We start from the raw sequence: 25012 nt of genomic DNA on the forward strand, positions 1-25012 counted from the left end.
GTTTCTCTGGTCTGTCAATCAATCATTGCTATTCCAAAGAAGGAAAATGTGGAAAGGCACTTTTGAACTGTTCATAAAAACTACGAAACTGAAGTCCTTCCAAAAAACGATCTTAGAAAGTGAAAGGAGAGGGAACTAAAATCGCAGTTAATCGGACAGTCGTCATTTTTCACTCGGCAGAATTCAAAAGCTCCTTGACTGCATTATTCAGCTCTACTTATTTATGCAAGTCAGCCTTTTCCCATATGACGATTATTAAATCCAAATACTGTAGTGACCATAAATGTATTGAATTGTTATTGTGCCATAAAGGTTATTCAGTTATGCAAGGTATGACCACATACATTTTATGTATAAAGTATACTCAGTATATATATAATATATATATATATATATATATATATATATATATATATATATATATATATATATATATATATACTTTTTAATGTAGGTAGATCATTTCGACCGGGTCATTTTAAAAGTAGCTCACAAACTGAAAAAGTGTAGGCACCCCTGCTGTAGGGTATCTGATATTTAAGGGTAGTAATAACCCATGTAAACTAACAGAGACTTAGATTAAAGAATATATGAGTTAAGCGTACAAGGTTGATGGAGAATACAGTACAGCTAATCTGGTCCGTGCAGTATGACTCGGTAATAAAGGTAGTATCAGGGCTTTGAATGGCTGCCAGGTAATCTAGAAGTATATCTGAAAGATTACATGAGAGCAGGTTTGCCACGTTTTCAGAATCACAGATCGGGACAGCCACCATTTCGAGCAACCAAAAAAAAGATGTTAAGGAACTAAGGAAGACAAAAAAATTGTTCATTTTAATTACATTATAATTATAGATATATAAACATGTATAATCTAAACATAAAAGTAAATAAGTACATATAGAAGAGAACATATATAAAATAGTCACAGAATAATCACAATAGTATACCTACGAGTAGTAATGCAATATTTCAATACTTACTAAAAAACAATTTGTAGAGTTTTTTTTATATATCTGCATTTCTTTTTTGTTCAAAATTTAGTTATAGGTATGTTTGATATAACTTGTAACATGTTTTATGTATCATATAATACAACACAATATATGCAAATAGAATGCAGATATGCACATACAACCTACTTTGTTAGTGGAAAAGTCTTTATCAGTATCATTTCACTTTCAAGCAGCCATGATGAACACGAGAAACTTAAGACGTCGCGAGTAGACAACGTACACAAATAGATAGATAGATAGATACTTTATTAATCCCAAGGGGAAATTCACATACTCCAGCAGCAGCATCCTGATAAAAAACAATATGAAAGAGTGATAACAATGAAGGTATAACAGTCTATAATCTTGTATAATGTTAACGTTTACCCAGCCCGGGTGGAATTGGAGTCACATAGTGTGTATGAGGAACGATCTCCTCAGTCTGTCAGTGGAGCAGGACAGTGACAGCAGTCTGTCGCTGAAGTTGCTCCTCTGTCTGGAGATGATCCTGTTCAGTGGATGCAGTGGATTCTCCATGATTGACAGGAGCCTGCTCAGTGCCCGTCGCTCTGCTACGGATGTCAAACTGTCTAGCTCCGTGCGTACAATAGAGCCTGCCTTCCTCACCAGTTTGTCCAGGCGTGAGGTGTCCCTCTTCTTTATGGTGCCTCCCCAGCACACCACCGCGTAGAAGAGGGTGCTCGACACAACCGTTAAAAAGAACATCTGCAGCATTTATTGCAGATGTTGAAGGACACCAGCCTTCTAAGGAAGTATAGTCGGCTCTGTCCTCTCTTGCACAGAGCATCAGTATTGGCAGTCCAGTCCAATTTATCATCCAGCTGCACCCTCTGCACACAGTTATATGCAATTCAAACAATCAGATTCAGCTGACAGTTACAAATTTTATTTATAAAAGGTGGTACACCAGGGTTGTCTGCAAAAATTTAGCAAGCCTCTTTAATTAGATATTCAATATAAAATTGAATAAAGATTTCTTTTCTACATACAATTTTTGTTTAATCAGAATTTTCTGAGGCAGTGCAGGATTCTGGATTTGTCTGTCAAACTCGGGACGTCTGGTAACTCTGCCTGGGGGTGATCCTGGCTGCAGGCTTAAGAGTCCCCTCCGGCAAATTTCAGTTTGAGCTTTAAGTTAGGAGTTAGTTTTGGATGAAGGCTCAACTGGTGGGAGGAGGGAAAGCCAAAGAAGGACTCAAGGTGAGTGATTTGGTGAGAGGAGATAGTCAGGAATCGATACATGAAAGTAAGTAAGTTGACCATGGGGTGGTCAGGGTCATCTGTTGTACAGTTAGGCCATAAAGGCATAGGTTTATTTATTTTTCTTTTTTGTGCTCCTTTAACTTAATCCTTGTTTTAACTATTCCTTCTGTTCATATTACATTCTCTATATGTTGTAACTTTGGTTACTTAAAGTTCACAAGGAACACACAGGATGCCATCTTTTTAAAAATGTATTTTTATTTTTTATACCTCTTAGATGATTAGATTACCAGATTGTTTTAGACTTGATGATTCTAAAATGATTGTCTGCATGCTCTTGATGCGATGTGCAGCATATTAAGTTTGGTTTCATTCAGCCAGCAGTACAGAAGGTAGAGTGCCTCAGCGCTTCTGTTACTATGGTAATTAGAGCATTCAGAGTTTGTAATTTAGTTATGCTATGACAGAAATCCAAAGGTGACTTTCAATGATACAGAAAGGAAGGTTAAACTAATAAACAAGTTGGAAATGGATTGACATGTAGACGATGCAGCCTCATACCAGTAATTAAAAACTGGAGCTGCAAAAAAAAAAAAAAAAGTCAAAATTGCACATGCTCAGTTACAAAGTTTCTTATGTCAATAAATTAGATAGAAAAAAATGAAAGGATAACTCCTGCTGTTAATGAGATTATAAATGGATTCAAGCTACAGACAATTAGCAGTTTCAAATTATGTATGCATAAATAATTTTATTAAGTTAGTTTCAATTTTTTTAATTGCCAAGTTTTATGTACAATAAGCTGCTGTTGACTTTTAGAAAGCTAAAAATTCACAGGGAAATGGATAAGGTTAATTTCTAAACAGTTCAATTAGCTTTGGGTTATTGTATGACTTACAGCTACAGATCATATTTGTTGAACCACAGAGGATCAGTAAAACATTAGTAATGTTGCATTTAAGCTTTTGAAGGAAATTAGTATTTTAATTAGTATTATCAGTAAACTGTAGAAGCCTAAGTAAATGGTCAGTGCATACATCTGACAGTGTCACTTGATTCTCATTTAACATTACATGTTTTAATAGGTGGAAACCCTCATTGCAGTCATCCACATCTAAAATAACAACAGGGAAAATATGAACAATAACCAAAAAACAATCTTACTATGGAAATGACAAAAAAAGAGCACCTACTAATTCACCTGGCTTTCCTAGACAGCTCTTGAGCCCCTGTCTTTCTGGTGAGGTGGCTAGCCCACTTGTTCCCCTGCCACGTACAAGCAAGCTCTCCTGTGTCATCTCCCTTCTTTCATTCTCTTTGGATTCTCCCTCACACCTGCTGAGTCTTCCTCCTGACAGTTTCATTTGAATCTAAACTGAAAGAGTCCTTGACTTTAAAATTCTTGGACAAAGTCAGTTCAGGTCAAGCCCCCAGAATCACTTCTTCAGTAAGGCATGGTCCTACTTTTACAATGGGTTCATCTGGCTATAACTTGTTGGGGTCCCCGTGACTCTGAGACTTCAGTTGTCCTTAGAGAGGTGGGTGTTTAAGGGAGAGCACTGTCCCATATATTGCTAAGGGTTCATGTGCACTCTAGCAGCCAAGGTATATGACACCAGTTCACCTCCCCTCTTTGGTTGCACTCTCTTCCATTGTCTGCAGGTCACTTGCCCTCCAGCATGCTGTGGCACCGCACACTTTCAGCCAAGCTGTCTGTCATGTTTCAGTTTGGTCTTTCTCCAGGATTTTGATATGATTTCAGGTGCTTTTGGCACAAACACAAAATTATAATTTTGGATGATTATTTCACTATTGTGAGCATTATTTTATGTTTTGTGATCACAATCAAGATAGTGTTTATTTTTTTTAGTTTTCCTGTGACAACATTTTTGTTTTCTTAAAGATGGGTGCTTTGTTGGGTTGCTATTCAGGTCACACTCAAGCAAGATATAAAAGTCACTCTCGGAGAACACTTTTTTGTCTGATTTTCCAGATTTCAGAAAGAAATGCAAAGTTCATCCTCTCTTTTTTTGTTTTTGTTTAAGCTTAATAATATTTTGACATATTTCTGCTTTTTCGACTATAACTTTTTCTACTGTGAGACTTTCCCGGACACCACCAGTCGGAAACCACATCTTTATAAAAAGTCACACGTTTATTTGTCACCTCCAAATCAAAGATTAAAGTCCTGAACCACACACAATGCATATAGCAAATAAATCTCCCCAATAAACCTTCTCTTTGTCAGTCTTTAGCCACCTCTATTCTTCTTCTGGGAGCTTCGTTCAGCTCCCACTCCCGACTCAAGCTCTCTGACTGTTAGGAGGCGGCGCCTTTTATTTCCCGCCCGGATGTGCTCCAGGTGGCTGATGACGAACTTCCGGCAGCACTTCCTGGTGCGGTGGAAGTGCTGCCCTTTGCACTGGAAGCACTCCGGGCGTCCCTGGCAGGTTCCTCCACCATCTTGCCGAGTGTGGCGGAAGTAACTGTTTCCAGGTCCCATGAGGTTTAAGGTGCCCTCTGGCGGTGGCCACGGGTCCCAACAAGTTATAACCTTTGCTCTCTTTTTCCGTGGTCCTCTCGTGCTCTAGGGCGGTTGCCCCCTCATTGCCCGGAAGCTATTCATGCCACCTTCTGGTCCTTTTAGGCTCCCCGGCCGGGTCAAAACCCCAGCTGTCTGTGACACTGCTCAGAGGCGTTTTATCACTGGTGTCCCATTTTAATCTCTAATTTTGATCTACCAAAATAGTGGTGTCCTTGTGAAACAAATGCCTTCCGTTTATCTCTCAGTCCTTTTATTCTTTCTGGTATGGTTTAACTTTGTTTTGTTTTTCTCTCCTTTTTATTTTGTTATAATCTTTAATGCTTTATTATTTCTTGTTGTCATGTTTTAATCAAGGTCTCAACACTGACTTAAAGGTACTTTCATGTATTTTGTTCTTTTTGTTGCAATTTGTTATATTTTAGACAGAGTTCCACTGCTGGCTGGGGTTTGACTATCTTTTTGTGTCAATTTTGTTCATTGTTTATATTAACATTGTTGAACATTTAATTTCTTTACATCTTGTCACAAGAACATCAAAGAGTCATTGGAAAGGTTTGGGGCAGCCACCCATATAATTTTTCCTGGCTGCAAAATTGGTTACACTGAACTAACATGTTCACAGATATGAGTCTAAAACAGAACTGACTTGCTGCCTTAAAATGGCAGCCTTTAAATGCAAGTAGAGGAACCGGAAGTGACATTGTCGATAGTGCCTTAACTAGAAGTGACGTCATCGGCTGCCCAGGAACTGGCCGGGATTTCCTGAGAATGGTCTGTAAGGAATTGGGAGAAAGAATCTGTGCACTTCACCTCTCCCTGGTCAGGCATGGAATTAGTTTTGTTCAGACCCTTTAGTTGTCTCCTAATCGCATGTGTGTGACAATCTAAATATCTTCTGCTAATGTACCAGGTGGGTCGTTCCCGAAGAGGCAGGGCTACTTGCCCTTTACTGCAGTGGTTCTCAACCTGTGGGACGGGCCCTCCTAGGGGGGTGTGAAGTAACAAAAAGGGGTGCGAAGATGTGAAAAAAGAAAACAAGAATAAAAAATATGAAGAAAACATCTGTTGAAACCAAAACAAATTAACTTAAACTACATTCTGATACTAGAACAATAAATACAGAGTTAGATAAATGTCGATAAAAGTTAAGTAGGTATAATAAAATATGCATCTACATTTCCAAAAAAATGTTAGGGAGGCGCGATTAAAACTGTTATGAAAACTCAGGTCGCAGATACTTAATGGTTGAGAAACACTGCTTTACCGTCAAGATTTCTGCCCTATAAATGCTAACGATAACCCACAGTCCCTTGTGGTTCATTGTGAATGTGCTCATGGTGTGGCAGGTTTCTCTAGTGTTATCTGTGTTTTTGTGATTATCTGGATTTTTAAACCTGTGCTGTTTTCTTTTTTTTTTAACTGAATCTCTTGTATTTCATTTTGGGCCCATGTTTGCTATTTGGATAGTCTGTTCTGAAGGCCTGTGGTGGGCTGGTGCCCTGCCCAGGGTATGTTTCCTGCCTTGCACCCTGTGTTGGCTGGGATTGGCTCCAGCAGACCCCCGTGACCCTGTAGTTAGGATATAGCAGGTTGGATAATGGATGAATGGATGGATGGATGTTCTGAAGGCATTGCCTTCTGTGCCTTCTGCACTCTTCACAGCTTACTTTATTGCAAAGTATTTTTGTGGAAAGCAATGCTTTTGTTTTATAAAGATTCTGTTTTTCCCATTTTGTGTTACTAGCTGGGGTTTATGATTTCCTCTTGCAGTTGACATTTGTGAGTATTTTTGAGACTTGGGTATGCTTGGGAACTTTCAAGTTCAATTTAAAAATATGAATTATTTATATCAAATTTACTGTCCATTTTATTATTAAATATGTATTTGTGTTAATATGATTAGTTATGTGCCCTGTCCCCTTAAGACAGAGTTTCAGAGGTGAGGCCACAGCTGGAAGAGAGATCTCAGCCTGCATTTTCAGGTAGAGTCAGATCCTCCAGATCAACATTGTTTTCAGGAGTCTTTATTTGTGAATACTTTTAATGGACTTTTTTTTTTCTTTTTTTACTTTTCTTGTTCCGGTTTTGTTGATTCAAGTTTTTAGATTTTTTTTGCTCATTTTCTTTGTAAATTTATTTTTCTTGGTAAATAAATCTTATTATAATTTTTATAGAACCAGAGCTTGTATGGTTTTCTCTCTCTCTGTTTTTTATTTGGTTACTTAAGATAAAGAATTGGTTTGGTGTTGGGCTTAACCCTTTTGTGCCTATGTAGACCACAGCCAACCTAAAGCTTGGAGGAAACCCCATTTTGAATTCTAGCCCTCAGCAAGCCTGTGCCTAGATTTTGGGAATTTAAGCCTCATTTTTGTATTTGTGAAACAGTTAACCGCAACATGTGTTTAGTAAATTAATGGTAAAGTCTTTTGGGGATAGCCCTTTAATTGATAGCCACTCTGATTATAGTGCAGTCACCTGAAGGGGTACAAGGCAATAAAAGGAAGATCATTATCTTTAGTTGATGCACTGGCACTGAATTCCCTCCTGCCTTAGCTTCCTCCCTCCAGGTATCAATGTGCAATTATCATTCTTGATTATGTTTTTTATATATTCTTCTTTCATGCCTAAATGCACTGAGTTGCTGCCATGTGATTGAGTGAATAGATATTTGCGTTGACAAGCACTTGAACAGGTGTATCTAATAAAATGGTTGGTGAGTGTATACTGTCCATAATATATAACAATCAAACTATATTTAAATAAAACAATATTAATATAAATTACATAAACACGAAAAGAGCACATGATAAAAAATAAATAAATAACAATAAAAAATGAAAGTAATCACAAGCCAAGGGAACAAACCTACTATACTGCTCCCTAGTAGCTTAAGCCTTCTTAAACTGGCATCTGCAGAACTTTTATTTCCACTAGTGCAGTGCTCCTTCTGCCCTGCAGGCATCATATTGGACTTTTGGCTGCCTACCACCTGTCCAGTGATGTCTTTGTCCTTCCTGCCAGATGGACACCCTGTGTTACACTGTCATTTTATTATCCAGACTTCACGATTTATTCATCCTTCAGGGTGGACAGAGATCCGATTTCATCTCTATAAGTTGATTTATTCATAGCCATGACTGATTTTAGAGACACATAAAAACCAAAGCTCATCCAAAAACCCATTTAATATCCATAAACAGCTTTTAAATCAAATAAAATACTAGCAAAAATTTTATAACAAATGAGGAGATATATCTAAATATTCAATTATTAAACTTTAAAAAAAATGACAAAGTATCAATGACTGGTTTTGTGACTGTTGAATTGTAAAACTCTAAAATATCCCAAAACCAGTTACATCTCTTTAGGTTTCCTTATTGGTTTTATATGCAGTCAGGCCACATGACATACTTATTTAAATTTGCAAACTCCTAAACATCATTCTCTATTCTGTGAGCCAGATCCCATTTACGTCACCACTTCGCAAGACCCCATTGTCATTTATCCAGATCAATACAAGCATCTTCTTGCTCAGTTTCTTGAATTATTTCTCTTCTCTGTTGTAGTCCAAGTAGCATGCATTTTGTTTTTGTGAAAACACTTCAAAGTTAGATTTTATGTTCTTTGTTATAGATTTCCTGTTAATTGGAGAATTTCACCTACCAGGTAGTCTGTCAGATCCTGTGTGTGCTTCCTGCCTACAGTTGTTTGCCACATGTAGTGTTGAGGTCTTTACTGCTCAGGTTTAGAACTGCAGACAAGTCGTTATCAATGATTGTTAATGGCTGAGAAGAGTGTATTCGTTTTATGTATTCTGTGCTGAAAACGGTCTCCTTGGTTTTGCAGAAGACATTGTTTTATTGGCATTTATTGACATTTGAAAATTGTAGATTTTATTCACCTGATAATATTATGAGATTAGATTCTGCCAATCAGATTTATAGAATGATACTTTAGTACTTTGAAAAATACGAAGGGGGACCCAAAAATAACAAGATTTTTTTTTAATTGTATATTTCTCAGAACATTTCCAAAATTTACACACCTGAAAATATTCTCCCTGAGATGCAATACACTTGTCCCACCATTTTTCCATTGTTTAAAATTGTTCTGAAACTCTTGTAAAGTGATAGCCTTCAGTGTCTCTATCGTTTGCTTCTTGACCTCCTCTACATCCGGAAAACGCTTTCCTTTAAGGTCTCTCTCCTTTCTTGGAATAAGAAAAAATCACAGGGTTTAAGGCCCAGGGATTGGGGAGCGGCAGTGGTAAACAATTTTTCTTGCGAAACTGCCACACACTGAATGCTGTGTTGGTGGGAGTATTGTCGTGATGCAGAAGCCACTTGCCTGATCGCCACAATTCAGGCCGTTTTCTCAGCACTGCATCATGCAATCGCTTGAGCACTTCAAGGACGCCACTTGGCTAAATGATGCAGAGGGCAGTCCAGTACACACATATAGCGGCACACCAAGGAACTAACTGGTTGGAGTATGAGGCCCTGACTTAGATGGTCTTCTGTTGGCTCGCTCACTTCTCATTTCATTTCTGTCCTGGGACGAGACGAGAATTTTTAGCCTGGGATGAGACGTGACTTTTTCAGAGAGATACTTTCAAGTCCTGTGAGATGAGACTTTTTGCCAAGAGATTTAAGCACGCCTGGGGCCGGAAATAAAAGACAAAGAGTAGATGACAAAGTAGAACGTCGTAAAGAGGTTCACATGCAGAGCAAGTTAGAGATAATGAAAATACTAAAATTTGAAAGTCTCAAAAAAATGATAGTAAAGTAAAAACAGAAGTTATTACTCTGAAATAATGTAACAGCGAAAAGAGATTGAATATACTGTTCAGATTTAAACTTGAAGTCGGAGACTTGTAGATTGTCATATGGCGCTTTTCCACTGCGTAGTACGGCACGACACGGTTCAGTTCAGCTCACTTTTGGGGGGTTTTCCACTGGGAACAGTACCTGGTACCTGGTCCTTTTTTTAGTACCACCTCAGCCGAGGTTCCAAGCGCGTCGAACCGTTACCAAAACGTGACGTGTAAACTCTGCTGGTCACTGATTGGCCAGAGAAAATCGTCATTACTGCGTCACTGAACTTGCGACACGAGACACAACAGACCCGCTAGATTTTTAGCACAGCCAGCGAAGGTTCGGACGCACCATTTTGTTTTAACCAAAAATGGCTGTTTCGTGGTCTATTGAGGAAGTACAGACGTTCCTCTTGTTGGTAGCCGAGGAGCGGATCCAGCGAGAGCTGGATGGGGCGACGCGGAATGAAAAAGTTTTTCAGGAGGTCGGCGCAACTATAACGACACGTGAATAATCCCGCCCACTCTAAAGCGGTACTAAACTGCAGTCGAAACGCAAACCGAGCCGAACTGAGCCGATCCAAGTTGAGCTGTACTGAACCGTGCTGTGCTGTACTATGCAGTGGAAAAGCGCCATAATTCGTGTTGCAATCAGGGAAAAGTACTGATTCTTTCCAATGAAGAGGCGCATCCGCGAGAATTAAAAGATTTGTTGTTTGGTGAAAGTGAAATCGACATACACGAGCGAATGGCAGAGAGAGAAGAGAAGCCCCCTAGTCTTCATTATTATTAACGGAAAACGACCAGTACATACCTTCTCAGCCTTGCTGCCAGGAATCTTGCTTGCTTAGTTTACATAGTTAGTTAGCAGACATCTGATTTTAGCAATAATAGTTTCACTTCGGAAAGTAAACAAGAAAAATGTGAAGCCAGAGGCGTTCTCTTCAAGGATGCAACTGAGAGCGACTACCAGAGAACGCTGCAGCCATCCAACAAGTTAGAGGTCTACATGTTTTGTCTAATCTTCACCTCTGCTACATTCAATACATCTTTCTTTTGCTTGTTTTTGATCTTCATGTTTTATTTTCAGGTTGGTACATTGATTAGCACTGCTGCTTCAAAAATCTGGGAGACTAGTGTAAAATTCCCTTTTGATGTGACAGGGTCACGAGATTTATTGTGAGTAGTGAACAGACCACAAGATAATAATATGAACCAGATTCATTGTCCATGCCAGACAAAGTCAAAACCTGGAGATCAAAAATATATCAAACCAAAAATCAAAGGAAAAGAATAGATCTAAACTGAATGGAACCTAGTACTTGGCCTACTAAGAACTGAAAGTAACTTAACACTAAAGATTGTTATTTATTTTTTATCCAAGTGTAGGATAATCTTGACTAGTGCTGGAATCATGTTTATACTTAAAGTTCCAGTGATGTTACAGATGTGATGACCATGGTTGTGTTACTCATTATTTTTGTCACGTAAATAATAAATGGAAATAATTAAATAATTACAAATCATTCCCATTTCAAATGGTTAAACGTACATAAATTAATGTTTACTATGACACCCAGCCTGGTCAAACAATGTGTGGTACTTTTGTGTTCTCAGCATGAGTTTTTCTCCAGGTCCTTGAGTTTTCCTCACAAATCTCAGACATGATGGTTGAATTAACTGAGAACTCCAGTAACTCAAACTACAGAGACAGGTCTGTGACACTAATAGTGGATGGATTACAGTAATCCCTCGCTATATCGTGCTTCAACTTTCGCGGCTTCACTCTATCGCGGATTTTAAATGTAAGCACATCTAAATATATATCACAGATTTTTCACTGGTTCGCCGCTTTCTGCGGACAATGGGTCTTTTAATTTATGGTACATGCTTCCTCAGTTTGTTTGCCCAGTTGATTTCATACAAGGGACACTATTGGTGGATGGCTAAGAAGCTACCCAATCAGAGCATGTATTACATATTAACTAAAACTCCTCAATGATATAAGATATGCTTCCCGCACGGTGCTTGATTGTTTGCTTCTCTCTGTCTCTCTCACTCTCTCTGCCTGACGGAGGGGGTGTGAGCAGAGGGGCTGTTTGCCTAGAAGATACGGACGCTCCTCTACAAAATGCCGCTTTATCGCGGTGCTTCTGTATACTTAAAAGCACGTATTGATTTTTTGATTGTTTGCTTTTCTTAGCGAGCGCTCTCTCTGACATTCTCTGCTCCTGACGCGTGCACTCCTTTGAAGAGAAGATATGTTTGCATTCTTTTAATTGTGAGAAAGAACTGTCATCTCAGTCTTGTCATGGAGCACAGTTTAAACTTTTGACTAAAGGGTGTTATTTCATGTCTAGAGGGCTCTAATAATGTTAACAGTGTGGGAGAGTTTATAAGGGCTTCAAATATATAAAAATAACTATACAAACATATGGTTTCTACTTCACGGATTTTCATCTATCGCAGGGGGTTCTGGAACACAACCCCCGCGATCGAGGAGGGATTACTGTATATCTTTTTTTCTTTTGAATTTCCTAGGCTGACCAAGTTGCTGTTATACAGGGTAGAACATGGAAATGGGAAAATTTCAATTCACATTCAATGCACGAAAAAACATATTACAAAATACATTTAATGATGAAATGTATTGCACGGGATATGCAATTAATGATGGCAATCAATATTCATTTTATGTTTAAAAAAAAACATCATGAAGATGTTGTCCATTCCTCCATACACATTTTGACAGCCTGTTGTGTAAATCTTAATTGCTTGACGTAACATGTCAAGAGGAATGCCAGTGATCTCCTCTTCAATCCTGCTTTTTTGTTCAGCAAAGGTTGCAGGATGTGTGCAATACAGTTGGCTTTTAAGATGGCCCCACAGAAAAAAAATCACAAACAGTGAAATCTGGGGATCACGGAGGCTATAAAATGTCACCACTGCGTGAAATCACATACCTTCCAAACAATCATCAAATAGCTGCCATCGATTGTCGAGCAGTATGCAAAGTGGCTCCACCTTGGGGACTTCTTTTTTAAGGCTGAACCTGTTTCTTCGAAATCATGCACCTACGTTGTAATCGCATGAGGAGACAGAACACAATCATGACGTCTTAAATGGTAATGATGCTGAAATTCCCTTTGCGTAGCAGTCACACTTTCACCAATCTTATAAAAGGCTTTCACAGCAAACGCTCATTGTGCACCACTCCAATGCTCTATTATAACTAATGGCAAGGGGTTCTAAAAGGTCGTATCAGTCCCAAACAACTGCCAATGCTCCAGGGTTGCCAACACCTACTTCCAAAATTTTCCATTTCCTTGCACCATCTTTTACCATATCAAAAAATCCCTATTGTCTTACATTTTTTTTTATTTTTGAAGGTGCTAAAGTTCTGTGGAGCAGATAAAAGGTAAAGGGATCAGAGTAATATATATCTGTTAAGAAACTAACCAAGATCATAACCAAGAGATCAAACTGGTCGTTCTGCCAAATCAAAAAACAAAACTGTAAATTTCAGTTGATGTTCATGCCAAATTTGTTTAACTAAAAAAACTCAAGAAGAGCAAATGCACAGGTAAAGTTCACTATCAATATGCCAGAGGAGCTGGAACGTCCAGGGTGAGCTTTAATGCTGTTGCAATGATGATGTCACATATTGTACATTAACAAACCGATTCCATGGTAACGTGTTGGCAACTGTGCCACAAAATGGCATTGATTGTGAAAAAAAACACAAATCATTTTAAGCTATTTCAAAATGAGCTTAGTGAAAAAACATATACTTGGGAATGAATTCTACAACCCCACAAACCACAATAATTTTGATTTTACATGTAAATGTTCTACCTAAAAAACAAAGTAAAAATTAAAAATGAAACATAACCAAAACAGCTAAACATGAACAAGTTTTTTGACTTTCATGATTTTCTGATATAGAAATATTATATACAGAACTGAAAGAAACAAGAAGAAATTGTAGTCAGAGTAGGGGGCTTTGCCCCCTGCTCGCTTCGCTCACCAACCCCTAGCTTCTTTGCAGTTCTGCCACTCGCTTATGGGGATATGGATGTACAATTTAAACAGATTTTTATTTTCATGGGAATTGTTACATATGCATAAAAGAAGTAACTATTTTACATTACAGTGTGTAATTAACCATTTTAAAAAATAGTAAAACATAATAATAATAATAATAATAATAAGTAAATTATTTTTCATGTTGCGTTAAGAGTTATTCGTTACGTAATATGATTTTGTTCCGTTTGGCTCTGAAATTAACACGCAAATACTTTTTCAACTTACACTTTTACTGTAAAACTTAAGTTAAAACAATTTCTGAATTAAATTTTCATCAATATCGCATTGAATTTTGATTCTGTGTTTGGACTTTCATTGTGACAATGCAACATAAAACTGCCCGTCATTGAATTTCGTTTCTTTCTCTCTATTAAATAAAATGACTTTTTCGAATGTTTGGCTCTGAGATTTGTTAATTGTCTTTGCAAAAGCTATTCTAATGGGAAACTGTTAACGTTTTAATATGAATGGCATATCAAGATCTCGTTTGTTGTCTAATGTTATCCGCGGAAGACTTACTATATCACCTTTCTTGGATACATCCTCCTTTCTACAGTAATTCGTGTGGTGGAAGACCAGACTGTGTTAACGGTTGTTGATATTCTTCGGGATATTGTAAGTTGATGTTTTCATGTTCCGTACGATTACCAACAACTGTTTCAGCATAGTCTATTGATACGCTTTTAACCAATTTGCTGTGTAACCGATCAACATTTTTGGCGTTAATTCATTTGACTTCATCATTTCTCAGTGCTAGGATTGCTCGTGTACTCATTTTTTCTGTTGATACCCCTTCGTTATGAAATTCTTCAATAAGATTTGGACATAATACATCTTCTTTAATTGGGAACATAAAGTGAGGAAAACGTTAAAATTTATAAGAGCTGAGAGAGCAAGAACTGCATCTGTCAAAAGCATTCATACAAATGAGAGGTGAGAGGGCCGTGTGCATGGTTGAATATGGTTGAGAGGAGGGCGTGACTTGAAAAAATCTCTTGGCCAAAGTCTCAACTCATGGGACTTGAAAAAATCTCTTCAAAAAAGTCTTGTCTTGTCGCAAGATTTTTTTATATAATAGAGAGATAAATATTTTAATTGATTCTATTTCACTTTTAATTTTCAAAAATTACAATAACCTTTCATTATTGATCATGCTTCTCAATAGCCCAAATTGACAAATCCAGTTGACCATTTTTCTCATTTTCTTTAAAACTTTAACACATTAACAAACTAATGTCTTGGCATTTTCTCACAATAAACCATGATGCATAAAACTAGATTCAGTTTCACTTTAACAATCAATGCTGTGTTTAAATACATGAACTGAAAATTATAATAATAAAAGTAATCCTAAAATCCACTACATTCAGTTAAAACTGAAAATGTGGATGAGATTCTCAAATTTAAGGCTTTGGCATTTTTTCTGCATCCTGCTCTTAAAGCATTCATCTCTTTTAATGGGGAATTAATGGTGTTATCAGTCAAACAAGGTAAGTCAGCCAAGAGAACAATTGAATAGAAAGTCTTTTAGCTGCCTTAACCCTATCATGCCCAGTGCACGTATGGCATCTAATGAATGCCTAACAGCTTTCTGGAGTACAAACTCTAAATTGACTGTTATCCTGCTGGCTGGATAGAAGCCAAGTAGGAAAATAATTGTTTTAACACAGTTTTCTTCAACCGCAGCTGAAATGCCAATAAATCAGCTGAATAAACAAGACAAATGTAATGTTTGATTTCTGTGATTTGTATGGATTTGTACTCTCCAGATTGCAGCTCAGTGCAGGATCTCTGTAGGTCACGTTCAGCTAGCCCCCAACCAGATTGTGACCTTTTAATATTTCACATTTGGCAAATGTATGGAAACAATCCAAGTGTGTCATTCAAAGAGAGGCATTTAAAAAACATGACTGCTTTTGTCTGACTTTACAGATAGATAGATGTATTTAATATTATTTTATTAAACCAGAAACATGGGCAGGGATAATGAAAGGGAAAAATTAAGAAAGTAAATGAAAATAAAGCCTTGCTGCCACACTGGGCCTTGCTTTGACTGGTTGCGTCCCTTAAACAAATTACCAGGACCACCTAATATTTATCCTGGAGTGTTTAAGGAGATTAGTGAATACATATATAAACCCTTGACACATATTTTTAGGAAACCACTGTGCACTGAGGAAATCTGGAAGAACTGGAAATTGGTAAATATTATCACATTGTATAATAAGGGTGATCAGGCAGATCCAAGTAACTGTAGGTTACTAAGCTTAATGTGCATCACAGGTACATAATGGAAGGAATTATTAAGGAAAAGACTGAGCAACACCTGGCAAGGACAGGAGTTTTACTGAACCGTCAGTATGGGTTCAGAAGAGGAAGGTTGTGTTCTACTAATATGCTGGAATTCTATAGGGAAGCAACAAAAGGATATAAAACAGCGGTGCATATGATATTATTTATCCTGACTTTCAGAAGGCTTTTAATAAGATACCATATACGAGGCTGGGAATCAAACTAAAAAAATTGGAAGTTCAGGGTCTAGTGTATAGATGTGTGCAGAACTGGCAAATGCACAGGGAGCAGAGGGTGATGGTGCAAGGAACCTTATCTGAAATAGTTTTTTTTAAGAATGCTGTCCTTTAGGATTCAGTGTTAGGGCTGCTGCTAATTTTAATATATATAGATAATATGGTATGGCACGGTGTCGCAGTGAGTAGCGCTGCTGCCTCACTGTTAGGAGACCCGGGTTCACTTCCCAGGCCCTCCCTGCGTGGAGTTTGCGTGTTCTCCCCGTGTCTGCGTGCGTTTCCTCCAGGCACTCCGGTTTCCTCCCACAGTCCAAAGACATGCAGGTTAGGTGCAGTGGCGATTCTAAACTGGCCTTAGTGTGTGCTGGGTGTTTGTGTGTGTGTGTTGCCCTGCGGTGGGCTGGCGCCCTGCCCAGGGTTTGTTTCCTGCCTTGTGCCCGGTGTTGGCTGGGATTGGCTCCAGCAGACCAATGTGACCCTGTAGTTAGGATATAGCAGGTTGTATAATGGATGGATGGATAGATAATGTAGATAGGAAAGTAAATAACACCCTGTTTAAGTTTAAGATGAAACCAAGAAAGGTGGACTGGCAGATCATCTAAAATCGGTAGAATCATTGCGGAGGGTCTTGGACAGCATACAGCCTTGGACAAATTTGTGGCAGATGAAATTCGTCGTAAGTAAATGTATAGTATTACACATTGGAAGTAAAAATGTTAGGTTTGCATACACAATGGGAGGTCTGAAATGTACACCTTATAAGAAGAATTTAGGAGTCACAGTTGACTCAACTTTTAAACAGTGTTAAGAAGGATAGCAGAATTTTAGTTTATATACAGTAGCACGATGTGTGGAGTACGTCCAAGAAGCTTATGCTCAAGCTTTATAACACACTGGTGAGGCCTCACCTAGAGTACTGTGTACAGTTTTGGTCCCAGGATAAAAAAAGACATAGCAGCGCTAGAAAACGTCCAGAAAAGAGTGACTAGGCTGATGATCTATAAGGAAAGATAAAGAAGAGCTGAGCCTTTTCAATTTAAGCAAAAGAACATTAAGAGGAGACATGATTGAAGTGTTTCAAATTATGAAAGGAATTAGTACAGTGGAACGAGACTGCTGTTTTAAAATGAGTTCATCAAGAACACAGGGACACAGTTGGAACTTTGTTAAGAATAAATTTTGCAAAAACAACCGAACATTTTTTTACACAGAGAGCCATAAACATATGGAATATGGTGCCAAGTAGGGTGGTAGGCAGTAGGACAAAACTAGACCTTATGTTAATTTGGAGTTAATTTGGAAGAATTAAGTTGATAGGACTGGTGTGCTTTGTTGGGCTGAATGGCCAGTTCTTGTCCAGATAGTTTTAATGCTCTGCTGTATGGGATGGGGCAGCTTATCCAACTGTCTTGCCTTCCAAAATAACTCTTCAAATGCTCTCTCTTCTTCCTACTTCCTCTTTTCATGCTGTTTGCCCATGCTGCTTTTATGCAAGTCGGGCCATTGTCCAGTTTTGTCTTCTAACTGGTTCATTGTCAAAGAATGGATTTTTAATTCTGCCTTAAGTATACTTTTGGGTCATTTTTAAGGCCATGGCATAACTATCAAGCTTTTGGGACCACCATACCAGACAGAGCTTGAGATCACTGTACCGATGAGGCTTGCTCAGTCTTAGAAGGTCTGCGAGTTCTTAAATTAGCAATGTGGTCCTAACAGCTCTAATAAGGGATTGTGTGATGCTTCCTGGCAGAGTGGAAGGCAGAATAAGCTTCCTTTCAGTCCTCCAGGGCCTGTTATAATTGTAGTGCCCACATTATAATTACTCCCATCACAAAAAGTTGTCATACTACAAGGGCAATGAAAAATGGATCAGGAGATGAAAGCATTTGTAAAAGTTAAAACTCAAAAAGACTGATAAGCATGCCACTAAACCCAAAACATAATCAACATTATAATCGAAATTCCCTATCCAAAAGGTCAATGACCAGAGTGTCAAAGCACTAAAGAAGTGTTTTAAAAATTTATCTACAAGCCGGATGGAAGAGATAGCCCATCCAATTTAATTCCTATATGGTGGTCCAGATCTAATTACGCAATTTCCATTACGCTATAATTTATTAAGTTTATTACATAGAAAATCATCTGAAAAATCCCAGACCATCGAGAAATGTGCGAACTGATGACATGAAGAATCGTCTTTGCCCCAAACTGGAATCATCCCCACATAAATCAAGGTCATCCAGACAATCTAGATCTGTATAATTAGATTTGGACGACCCTGTAGATTGAACCTGTAGGAAAAACGTGTGCATGTCTGTGCATTAGTGGCTGCTGTCATCTTTGAAGTTCTCTCCTTCTGCAGATATACATTAAGGTAGATGTTGTTGTCATTGCTGGAAACATACTTGGAACTCCGTTTCTGGAATACTCATGAGTTCATTTGTCACGTTACACTTGACATCAGAAAATCCATCCTTTCATGGTAGTTGTTATTTTTGAGAAGAGCCAGACATTACAAGGGGTAAAGTCAGGCAAAAAGGATGGTTGATTTAATTTGGTAAATGATTTCTTAGCCAGAAAGTTGTGAACATTGAGCTCATCATGGCTTAGGGCATTGTCGTATATGGATGATCCGCTTCTGCCATCATCATTCTCATCTTCTCGCCCCTTCTTGAACCTCTTATGCCACTCAAAGACACTTGACTTTTTATAGCATCCTCACCACACACTTTCAATAGCTCCAATGTTTTTGTAGCATGGGGACACTACATGGCCATTCTGGGAATGAAATTGTCACACCTGGTATTTGTTTTTCTTACTCTGGCTATGCCGCCATCTTATCAGACCAAAAAGGATCTTGAACAAAATGACACCAGACCAAAATAAAATCAAACATAATGTAGACAGAAAAAGAAGGTTCACATGGGACAAAAGAAGGGTGCTAACAAACCTACTTTGAACACATACTGTACCTCTACAGTATATCTGGCACTCATAAAACAAGATGGAATAATCTGACAACACACTTTGAAAATTCTCTTCATCCTAAAATGCAACATGAGAATGTCAAGTGTGAGAGAAGAATTGATTTGTGCTTTTTATTTGAAAATTGCTTAGATGAAATAGTAAAGAAGAAGCAGAAGAGGATATCAATCTGCATACATCAAAGGAAAAATGTTGGCAGACATTGATTCATACCGAACCTATACTAATGCGCTTACTGAATAATATATAATTTACATGTAACTACCTTCGCACAATTCAGTTAAACACTTCCATTGATTTAAAAAATGGTAACAAGCACAGAATGAGTGGAAAAAATAACCTATGCTGTTACTTGTTATCAAATACTGCAGGTGTTTGCTAGGTTTTGATTTTCTGAGCAAGAAACAACTGCAAAAACTGTGAACATTGATGCCATTTTAAAGAAAAGGTTTCTTAAGACAGAAGAATGAAGTTTGAAATAATACTGATGCTGGTACAAATGAACACAAAAAATAAACCTTATTTTAGGCAGTAGTGATTTGTGGTTTTTAACCAAGGAATAAGGACATACGGATATTACTCTCATATCTCCGTCCAAAGCCTCCTTCACGGATACATCTCAGAAAATTCCTAGGTTAGCCATCTCAGCAATGCATTGGTATTCACTCTTTCACACGCGCTGTACCTGAGAATCCTGGGAATCTTTGGTGACAGTAACATTTGTAAATGGGAATGAGGAAGTTGTACAAAAAATCCACAACCTTAAAAAGTGGTGAATAGAAGTAATGTTACATACTGTAAATGTACTAAGTAGAAAGTAATAGAAAACACTGTGAACGTCAAAAAAAGAAAAATATTCTTGCCATATTTAAGTAGCAAGGCTTATGAAATTTATACTGCTGGATTTTTATTTTAATGTAAAACTATACAGAGCACAGTTTCCTCCTGGCCCTCTGTCCAATATTCAGCACAACAGCACTGTTGTTGAAATACACCGCTCCTTCCTTTTCTTGGTGACAACAGTGTTGGAAAAGCAGACGCCACTAAAATGGGGTCAGCTGCAAAATAGACGTCTTATTTCAAAATCCTTCTAATTTCGAGATGCTTTCTAGTTTGCTAACCTGACAAAAATGTGCTTCTGGAAAAATATGAAGCTTGCCTTTATTTGTCATCATACAAGTCTTTTATGGCTGAGTCACTTCCTTTAACATCAGTGTGTCGTATGCCAGGATGCTGTGACATTTCATATTGTTTACCCGTTCATTTTCTGGAATTGTTCACACATGTAATAACCTAGAAAACACCAAGTAATTATGTGCCGGTCTTAACCTTGAAAATTAACACATCGACTTTCCTGAGATTTTTGACTCTGTTTTTCTTTACACATTCTCTTGACCTGGCAGTTTGCTGGAAAAATTTCTGGTATAGTGTGCATTGTGACAGATGATTAAAAAACCTTTTTGCTGGATGACAAGAAACAATTGAAATAAAAATAATGCATACTGTATAGTAGTTGACTCATAGCATGGTACATTAAGCCTCAAATAATGTTGGGACAAAAGTAAATCAGACATATGTGATCCTAAATTCAAGAACAAAATATTTGTAATTGAGACTGGCCTGCAAATGACAGAAATAATTGGGGAGTGCCAAAAGACTTTTTTATTTTAAAGAAAATGCTGCTTACTATATGTGCTCACCTTCAAGTCACATGCAGTAGGACTGTCTTCATTTTGGACAGTACTTTTTGTCACAGACCACAGAGTCAGTCCTTTATGTCTGTGCCCTGCTAGTAGGTTGTAACCGAATGGATCAGGGTTACCCAAAAAACTAGAGACACCAGGAAGATATTACAAAAAATACAATAGTTTAATGAGGCCACAATCCTGAAACAAAAAAAAACAATGAATCCAGTCGGTCTAAAACAAGAAGAATCCATAGGCCATACTGTATGTACACTCTCTTCTGGATTCTGCATCAGCTAGTTGCTTCACCTCCAGCGCTAATATCAAAATGGAGTAGCTATGGTGTTTTTCATCTGATCGCTTTAAGATGTGGCCAGACTTATGGTAAACGGCGTACTGTAAGTTGCATTATTCAAACATTGCGCCAAATGTCAGGAGCTAAAAAGGAGAACAGCTTCAAAACTATATGTTTCAAGCTACATGTATAATTATGAAGGGAAAATCCAGACGTATTAAAAAATTGTGTCTACATGGGACAAATATGTGATGACAATAGGCTTCTTTAAGAAAACATAATTTCAATAATTAGTCATTAAACTTTATTCAGGGACAGGTGAATATTTATGTAAGCTTAATACTGCAATGGCAGTTATAGCATTACATCATATAAAAATGGCAACTCGGCACAGTTGCACACGCTTTTTCCAGCTAGTGAGGCAAAAGGCAAGCTGTCCTTTTAAGGATAGTGAGCCACCTCAGATAGCTATGTAAAGAGCAGAGAATCCATCCATTGTGACACTTGGTGCCGATGCTACAGTACATAATAACATGAGTCTGCTGGGCATCTTACCTTGTAAAAAAGTAAATGTCTCTGTCTGACCAGCAAAACGGTGAAAGCCAAGCTTCTGCTTCATTGTTAGGGTCTCAATTTGTTTTCTTAGCTGGAGGATCTCCTCTCTAAGAGACATGTTTTCATCAAACACTAGGTCAATAACTGCTGGCTTATCCTCCTCGCTGTGTGTCATCCTCTGTCGGATGTTTTTTCTTCTCCGAAACCCCCAATCTTGAAAGTGAAACAGAGAAATGATTCCTCTCAAACAACACAGGGACCTCTCCCTTGTTCAACAATCACCACCCTGTCTCAGACCCTTGAAAGCGAAAATCCTCTGTTTTAAAATGCCAGCTACAGACTTATAACAAACATAATACAACCAGATACCTAATCATTTAACATGTATTTAAAGTTGGCTTACAGTACCGCATCACGTCATTCTGCCATTCTCATCCTCTGCTCCCCGTTGAAGTCAGCTGATACTAGTGTGCTGTGGCACTCTGTCAGCCTGCTCCCTATTGAAGCTGGCTGGTGCTACGTCATTCATTGCAGCATGCTGTCGTCACCTGTCACCCTTGCTCTCCAGTCTTCATTCAGTTTGCAACATAATGATGGGACTTATCATGTCACACTTTCCAGCATCTAATCAAGTTCATGCACATTCTCAGAAGACAGTGGAATTTTTGCTTCTGTTATGAGCACATGGTAACACTCATTCTGAAGGACAAATGTGAATTGCACCAAGAAACAAAGTTTTTGATAGGAAAAAAAATAATTTGTGCCTAAAAGGTAGAGTTAATTCCATGGATGAGTCAGGTTCAGTGCTGGGGATCACACTCTGGGAAGGCCATTCTGCTTAAAGTCCAGCTTTAAAATCCTAACCGACAAAATAACCACAGAGCCACCACAAATCAATCAAGACACAAGTAATATTTTTAAAATTTGATTTTCTAGTATGATTTGAGTGTTTTGTCGTGGTAGGGTCATAAGGTGATCCTATTTTCCCCTTTTTACTTTTTATTACGCAGACCATAACAGAATGCCACAGATCCCATGCTCTTACCACACTGTCAGGGTTGACACTTTCCTCTTTCTTTTACATCTACACACTTAGATTGAGTTCCAGAACAGGTAGGAGAGAAAGTTATACATGTATTCATGTATTATAGATAATATACTCAAAGTATAAGAAAAGTCCATGTGAGGGTAGGAAAAATAATATTAATACAACCTGGATAATAAGCTGCCAGGTGGCTTTCTGTCTTAATATGTTGATTGATCTCTGGTGTAATGGTGGCTGGCATGGTCCTTGGATGGAGTGGTAGAAACAGACAGCATGGCCAGCTGCATGAATGTGCCAGCTGAGACAGACTATGAGAGAAAGAGAGGATGGAAAATGACAGAGTGAGACAGCCCGTAGCTTGCAAGCCTCTATTTATTGTGACTCTGAAGCTCCTGACTCACCTACCGGACCAGTTTGGGAGTGAAGCATTCACCAATGAAATAGCTTAGGCGTGACCCCGCTCCCAGTTCAGCTCCTATGTTCATGCATGTAAGCATCCTCTGCAAGCAAGAAAGAAAGGATCAATTGGTAATTAAGTTGTAAACTGCCTTGTCAGGCCTGCCCCTCTCCCAAAGTCATAATTTTACTTGTCCCTTACAGTTCAAGTTTTCTTCTTAGGGAATGGGCTCATATTCATGTATTTCATAGTTGGAGCTCATACAAATTAAACCAATAACTCTGATATGTCCACACATCCTCAACTCCATTCTGGTCAGTTCTTGCCCTCCCTGTCACAGATGGCCGAAGCACTTAACAGAAAATCTTATCAATGATCACATTGCTAAAACTTTGGAGAGTTACAATGACATATTTTCAGAAAGCTGCTTCTTTCTTTAAGTCAGTAAATGAATTCTTTAAATGACAGAATATTGTTCAACTATCAGAAAAGTGAAGCAACAGCAAAGGAATATAATAGATCGATGTTTCAGAAGACAATTGCATGTGTGTAGTCCTTCACTCATTAAATTTCTCTTCTGCCTATTTTTATTTCTTGCCATATTATAGCACTTATGTTAAAAAATCGTGCAGTATATAAATCCACAATCAGTCCTTGCTGGGAGACTCACAATAAACATCGACAGAGATGAGCAAAACTGTCAGCTGAGGAGCTCTAAGTTTTAGATGGTAGACAGTTACAGAGGGCCGCAATTCCAAAATCCCTGGGTTGAGCAGGTCGGAAGCTGTAGTGGTTCAGTATGTCTAAGAGTTCAGAGGTTAGGCTACGGCAGGGGTGGGCAAAGTCATTCCTGGAGGGCCGCAGTGGCTGCAGGTTTTTGTTCCAACCCAATTGCTTAATAAAAAGCACTTATTGCTCTAGAAACACTTCTGCTTCATTTTAGTTGTCTCCCTCATTAAGATTTTGAACCCTCATTGCTTATTTAATTCTTAAACAGCTGTATTCTCGGTTTTTAATTGCTCCTTATTAGCAATAAGATGCAAATGACAAAAGAAACCAGCAGTTATCCATTTTGCTTGTTACACTTTACACCTGTGTGTATTTATCGTGCACTATTTCGTTTAATTAAATACTTGGAAGGAAAGAGAAGAGAAAAAAGTGAAGGACTGAGAATTACCCATCCATTTTACACTTCAAAGTATTTGGATGATATCCTTAGAATGGAAAAAAAATCTAGGATATGAGAATGACTTGACATAGCAGAGTTAAAGCACTAACAAGCCATGAAATGTAATTATTGGCAAGGATTGTTTTCTAATTAAGCAACTGGGTTGGAACAAAAGCCCGCAGCCACTGTGGCCCTCCAGGAATGACTTTGCCCACCCCTGGGCTAGGGTGTGGTAACATTTTCTGTAATTGTCCATTTTTGCAACTGTTTTGATTTAATGAACCAATCAGTGTCTAATAAGGAGGCAGAGCTCAAGAAACCTTTTGTAACAGATTTATATAACACAAGAATAAATACAAAAACAAGAATGCAAAATAAAACGAAAAAGCCAGCACTTTCAAACCTAGTGATAATAATGGTAGGTAATTTTAATATACTGTATATATAGTGTATATGAAAGCATAGTATTTCATAGGAAGGCCATTTATGAGTTCAAAGTTTATTAAATACACAGACCATAGTGGCACACTAATTACTGATATTAACTGCTTCCTACTTTGTACTATTTCAAAAACATTTTTGCAGCTTCAATTGAATGGTTGGCACATTTTCGATCACTGCTGTCTTCCAGCTACGAGGGCTGGCTCGGGATTGCCAGTCTAGTCAGTCTCCTTCTTCTCCATTTGCTCCT

General features: G+C 38.1%; 1 protein-coding gene across 1 annotated transcript in view; it reads left to right on the forward strand.

Annotated features, from left to right (window-relative positions):
* Positions 1 to 25012, forward strand: part of LOC120530251 (sodium/potassium-transporting ATPase subunit beta-1-interacting protein 3) — a 609068-nt gene that overhangs the window by 559060 nt on the left and 24996 nt on the right. The gene's annotated exons all lie outside the window — the stretch shown is intronic.

Source organism: Polypterus senegalus, chromosome 5 (genome assembly GCF_016835505.1).
Source record: "Polypterus senegalus isolate Bchr_013 chromosome 5, ASM1683550v1, whole genome shotgun sequence".
Lineage (NCBI taxonomy): Eukaryota > Metazoa > Chordata > Cladistia > Polypteriformes > Polypteridae > Polypterus > Polypterus senegalus.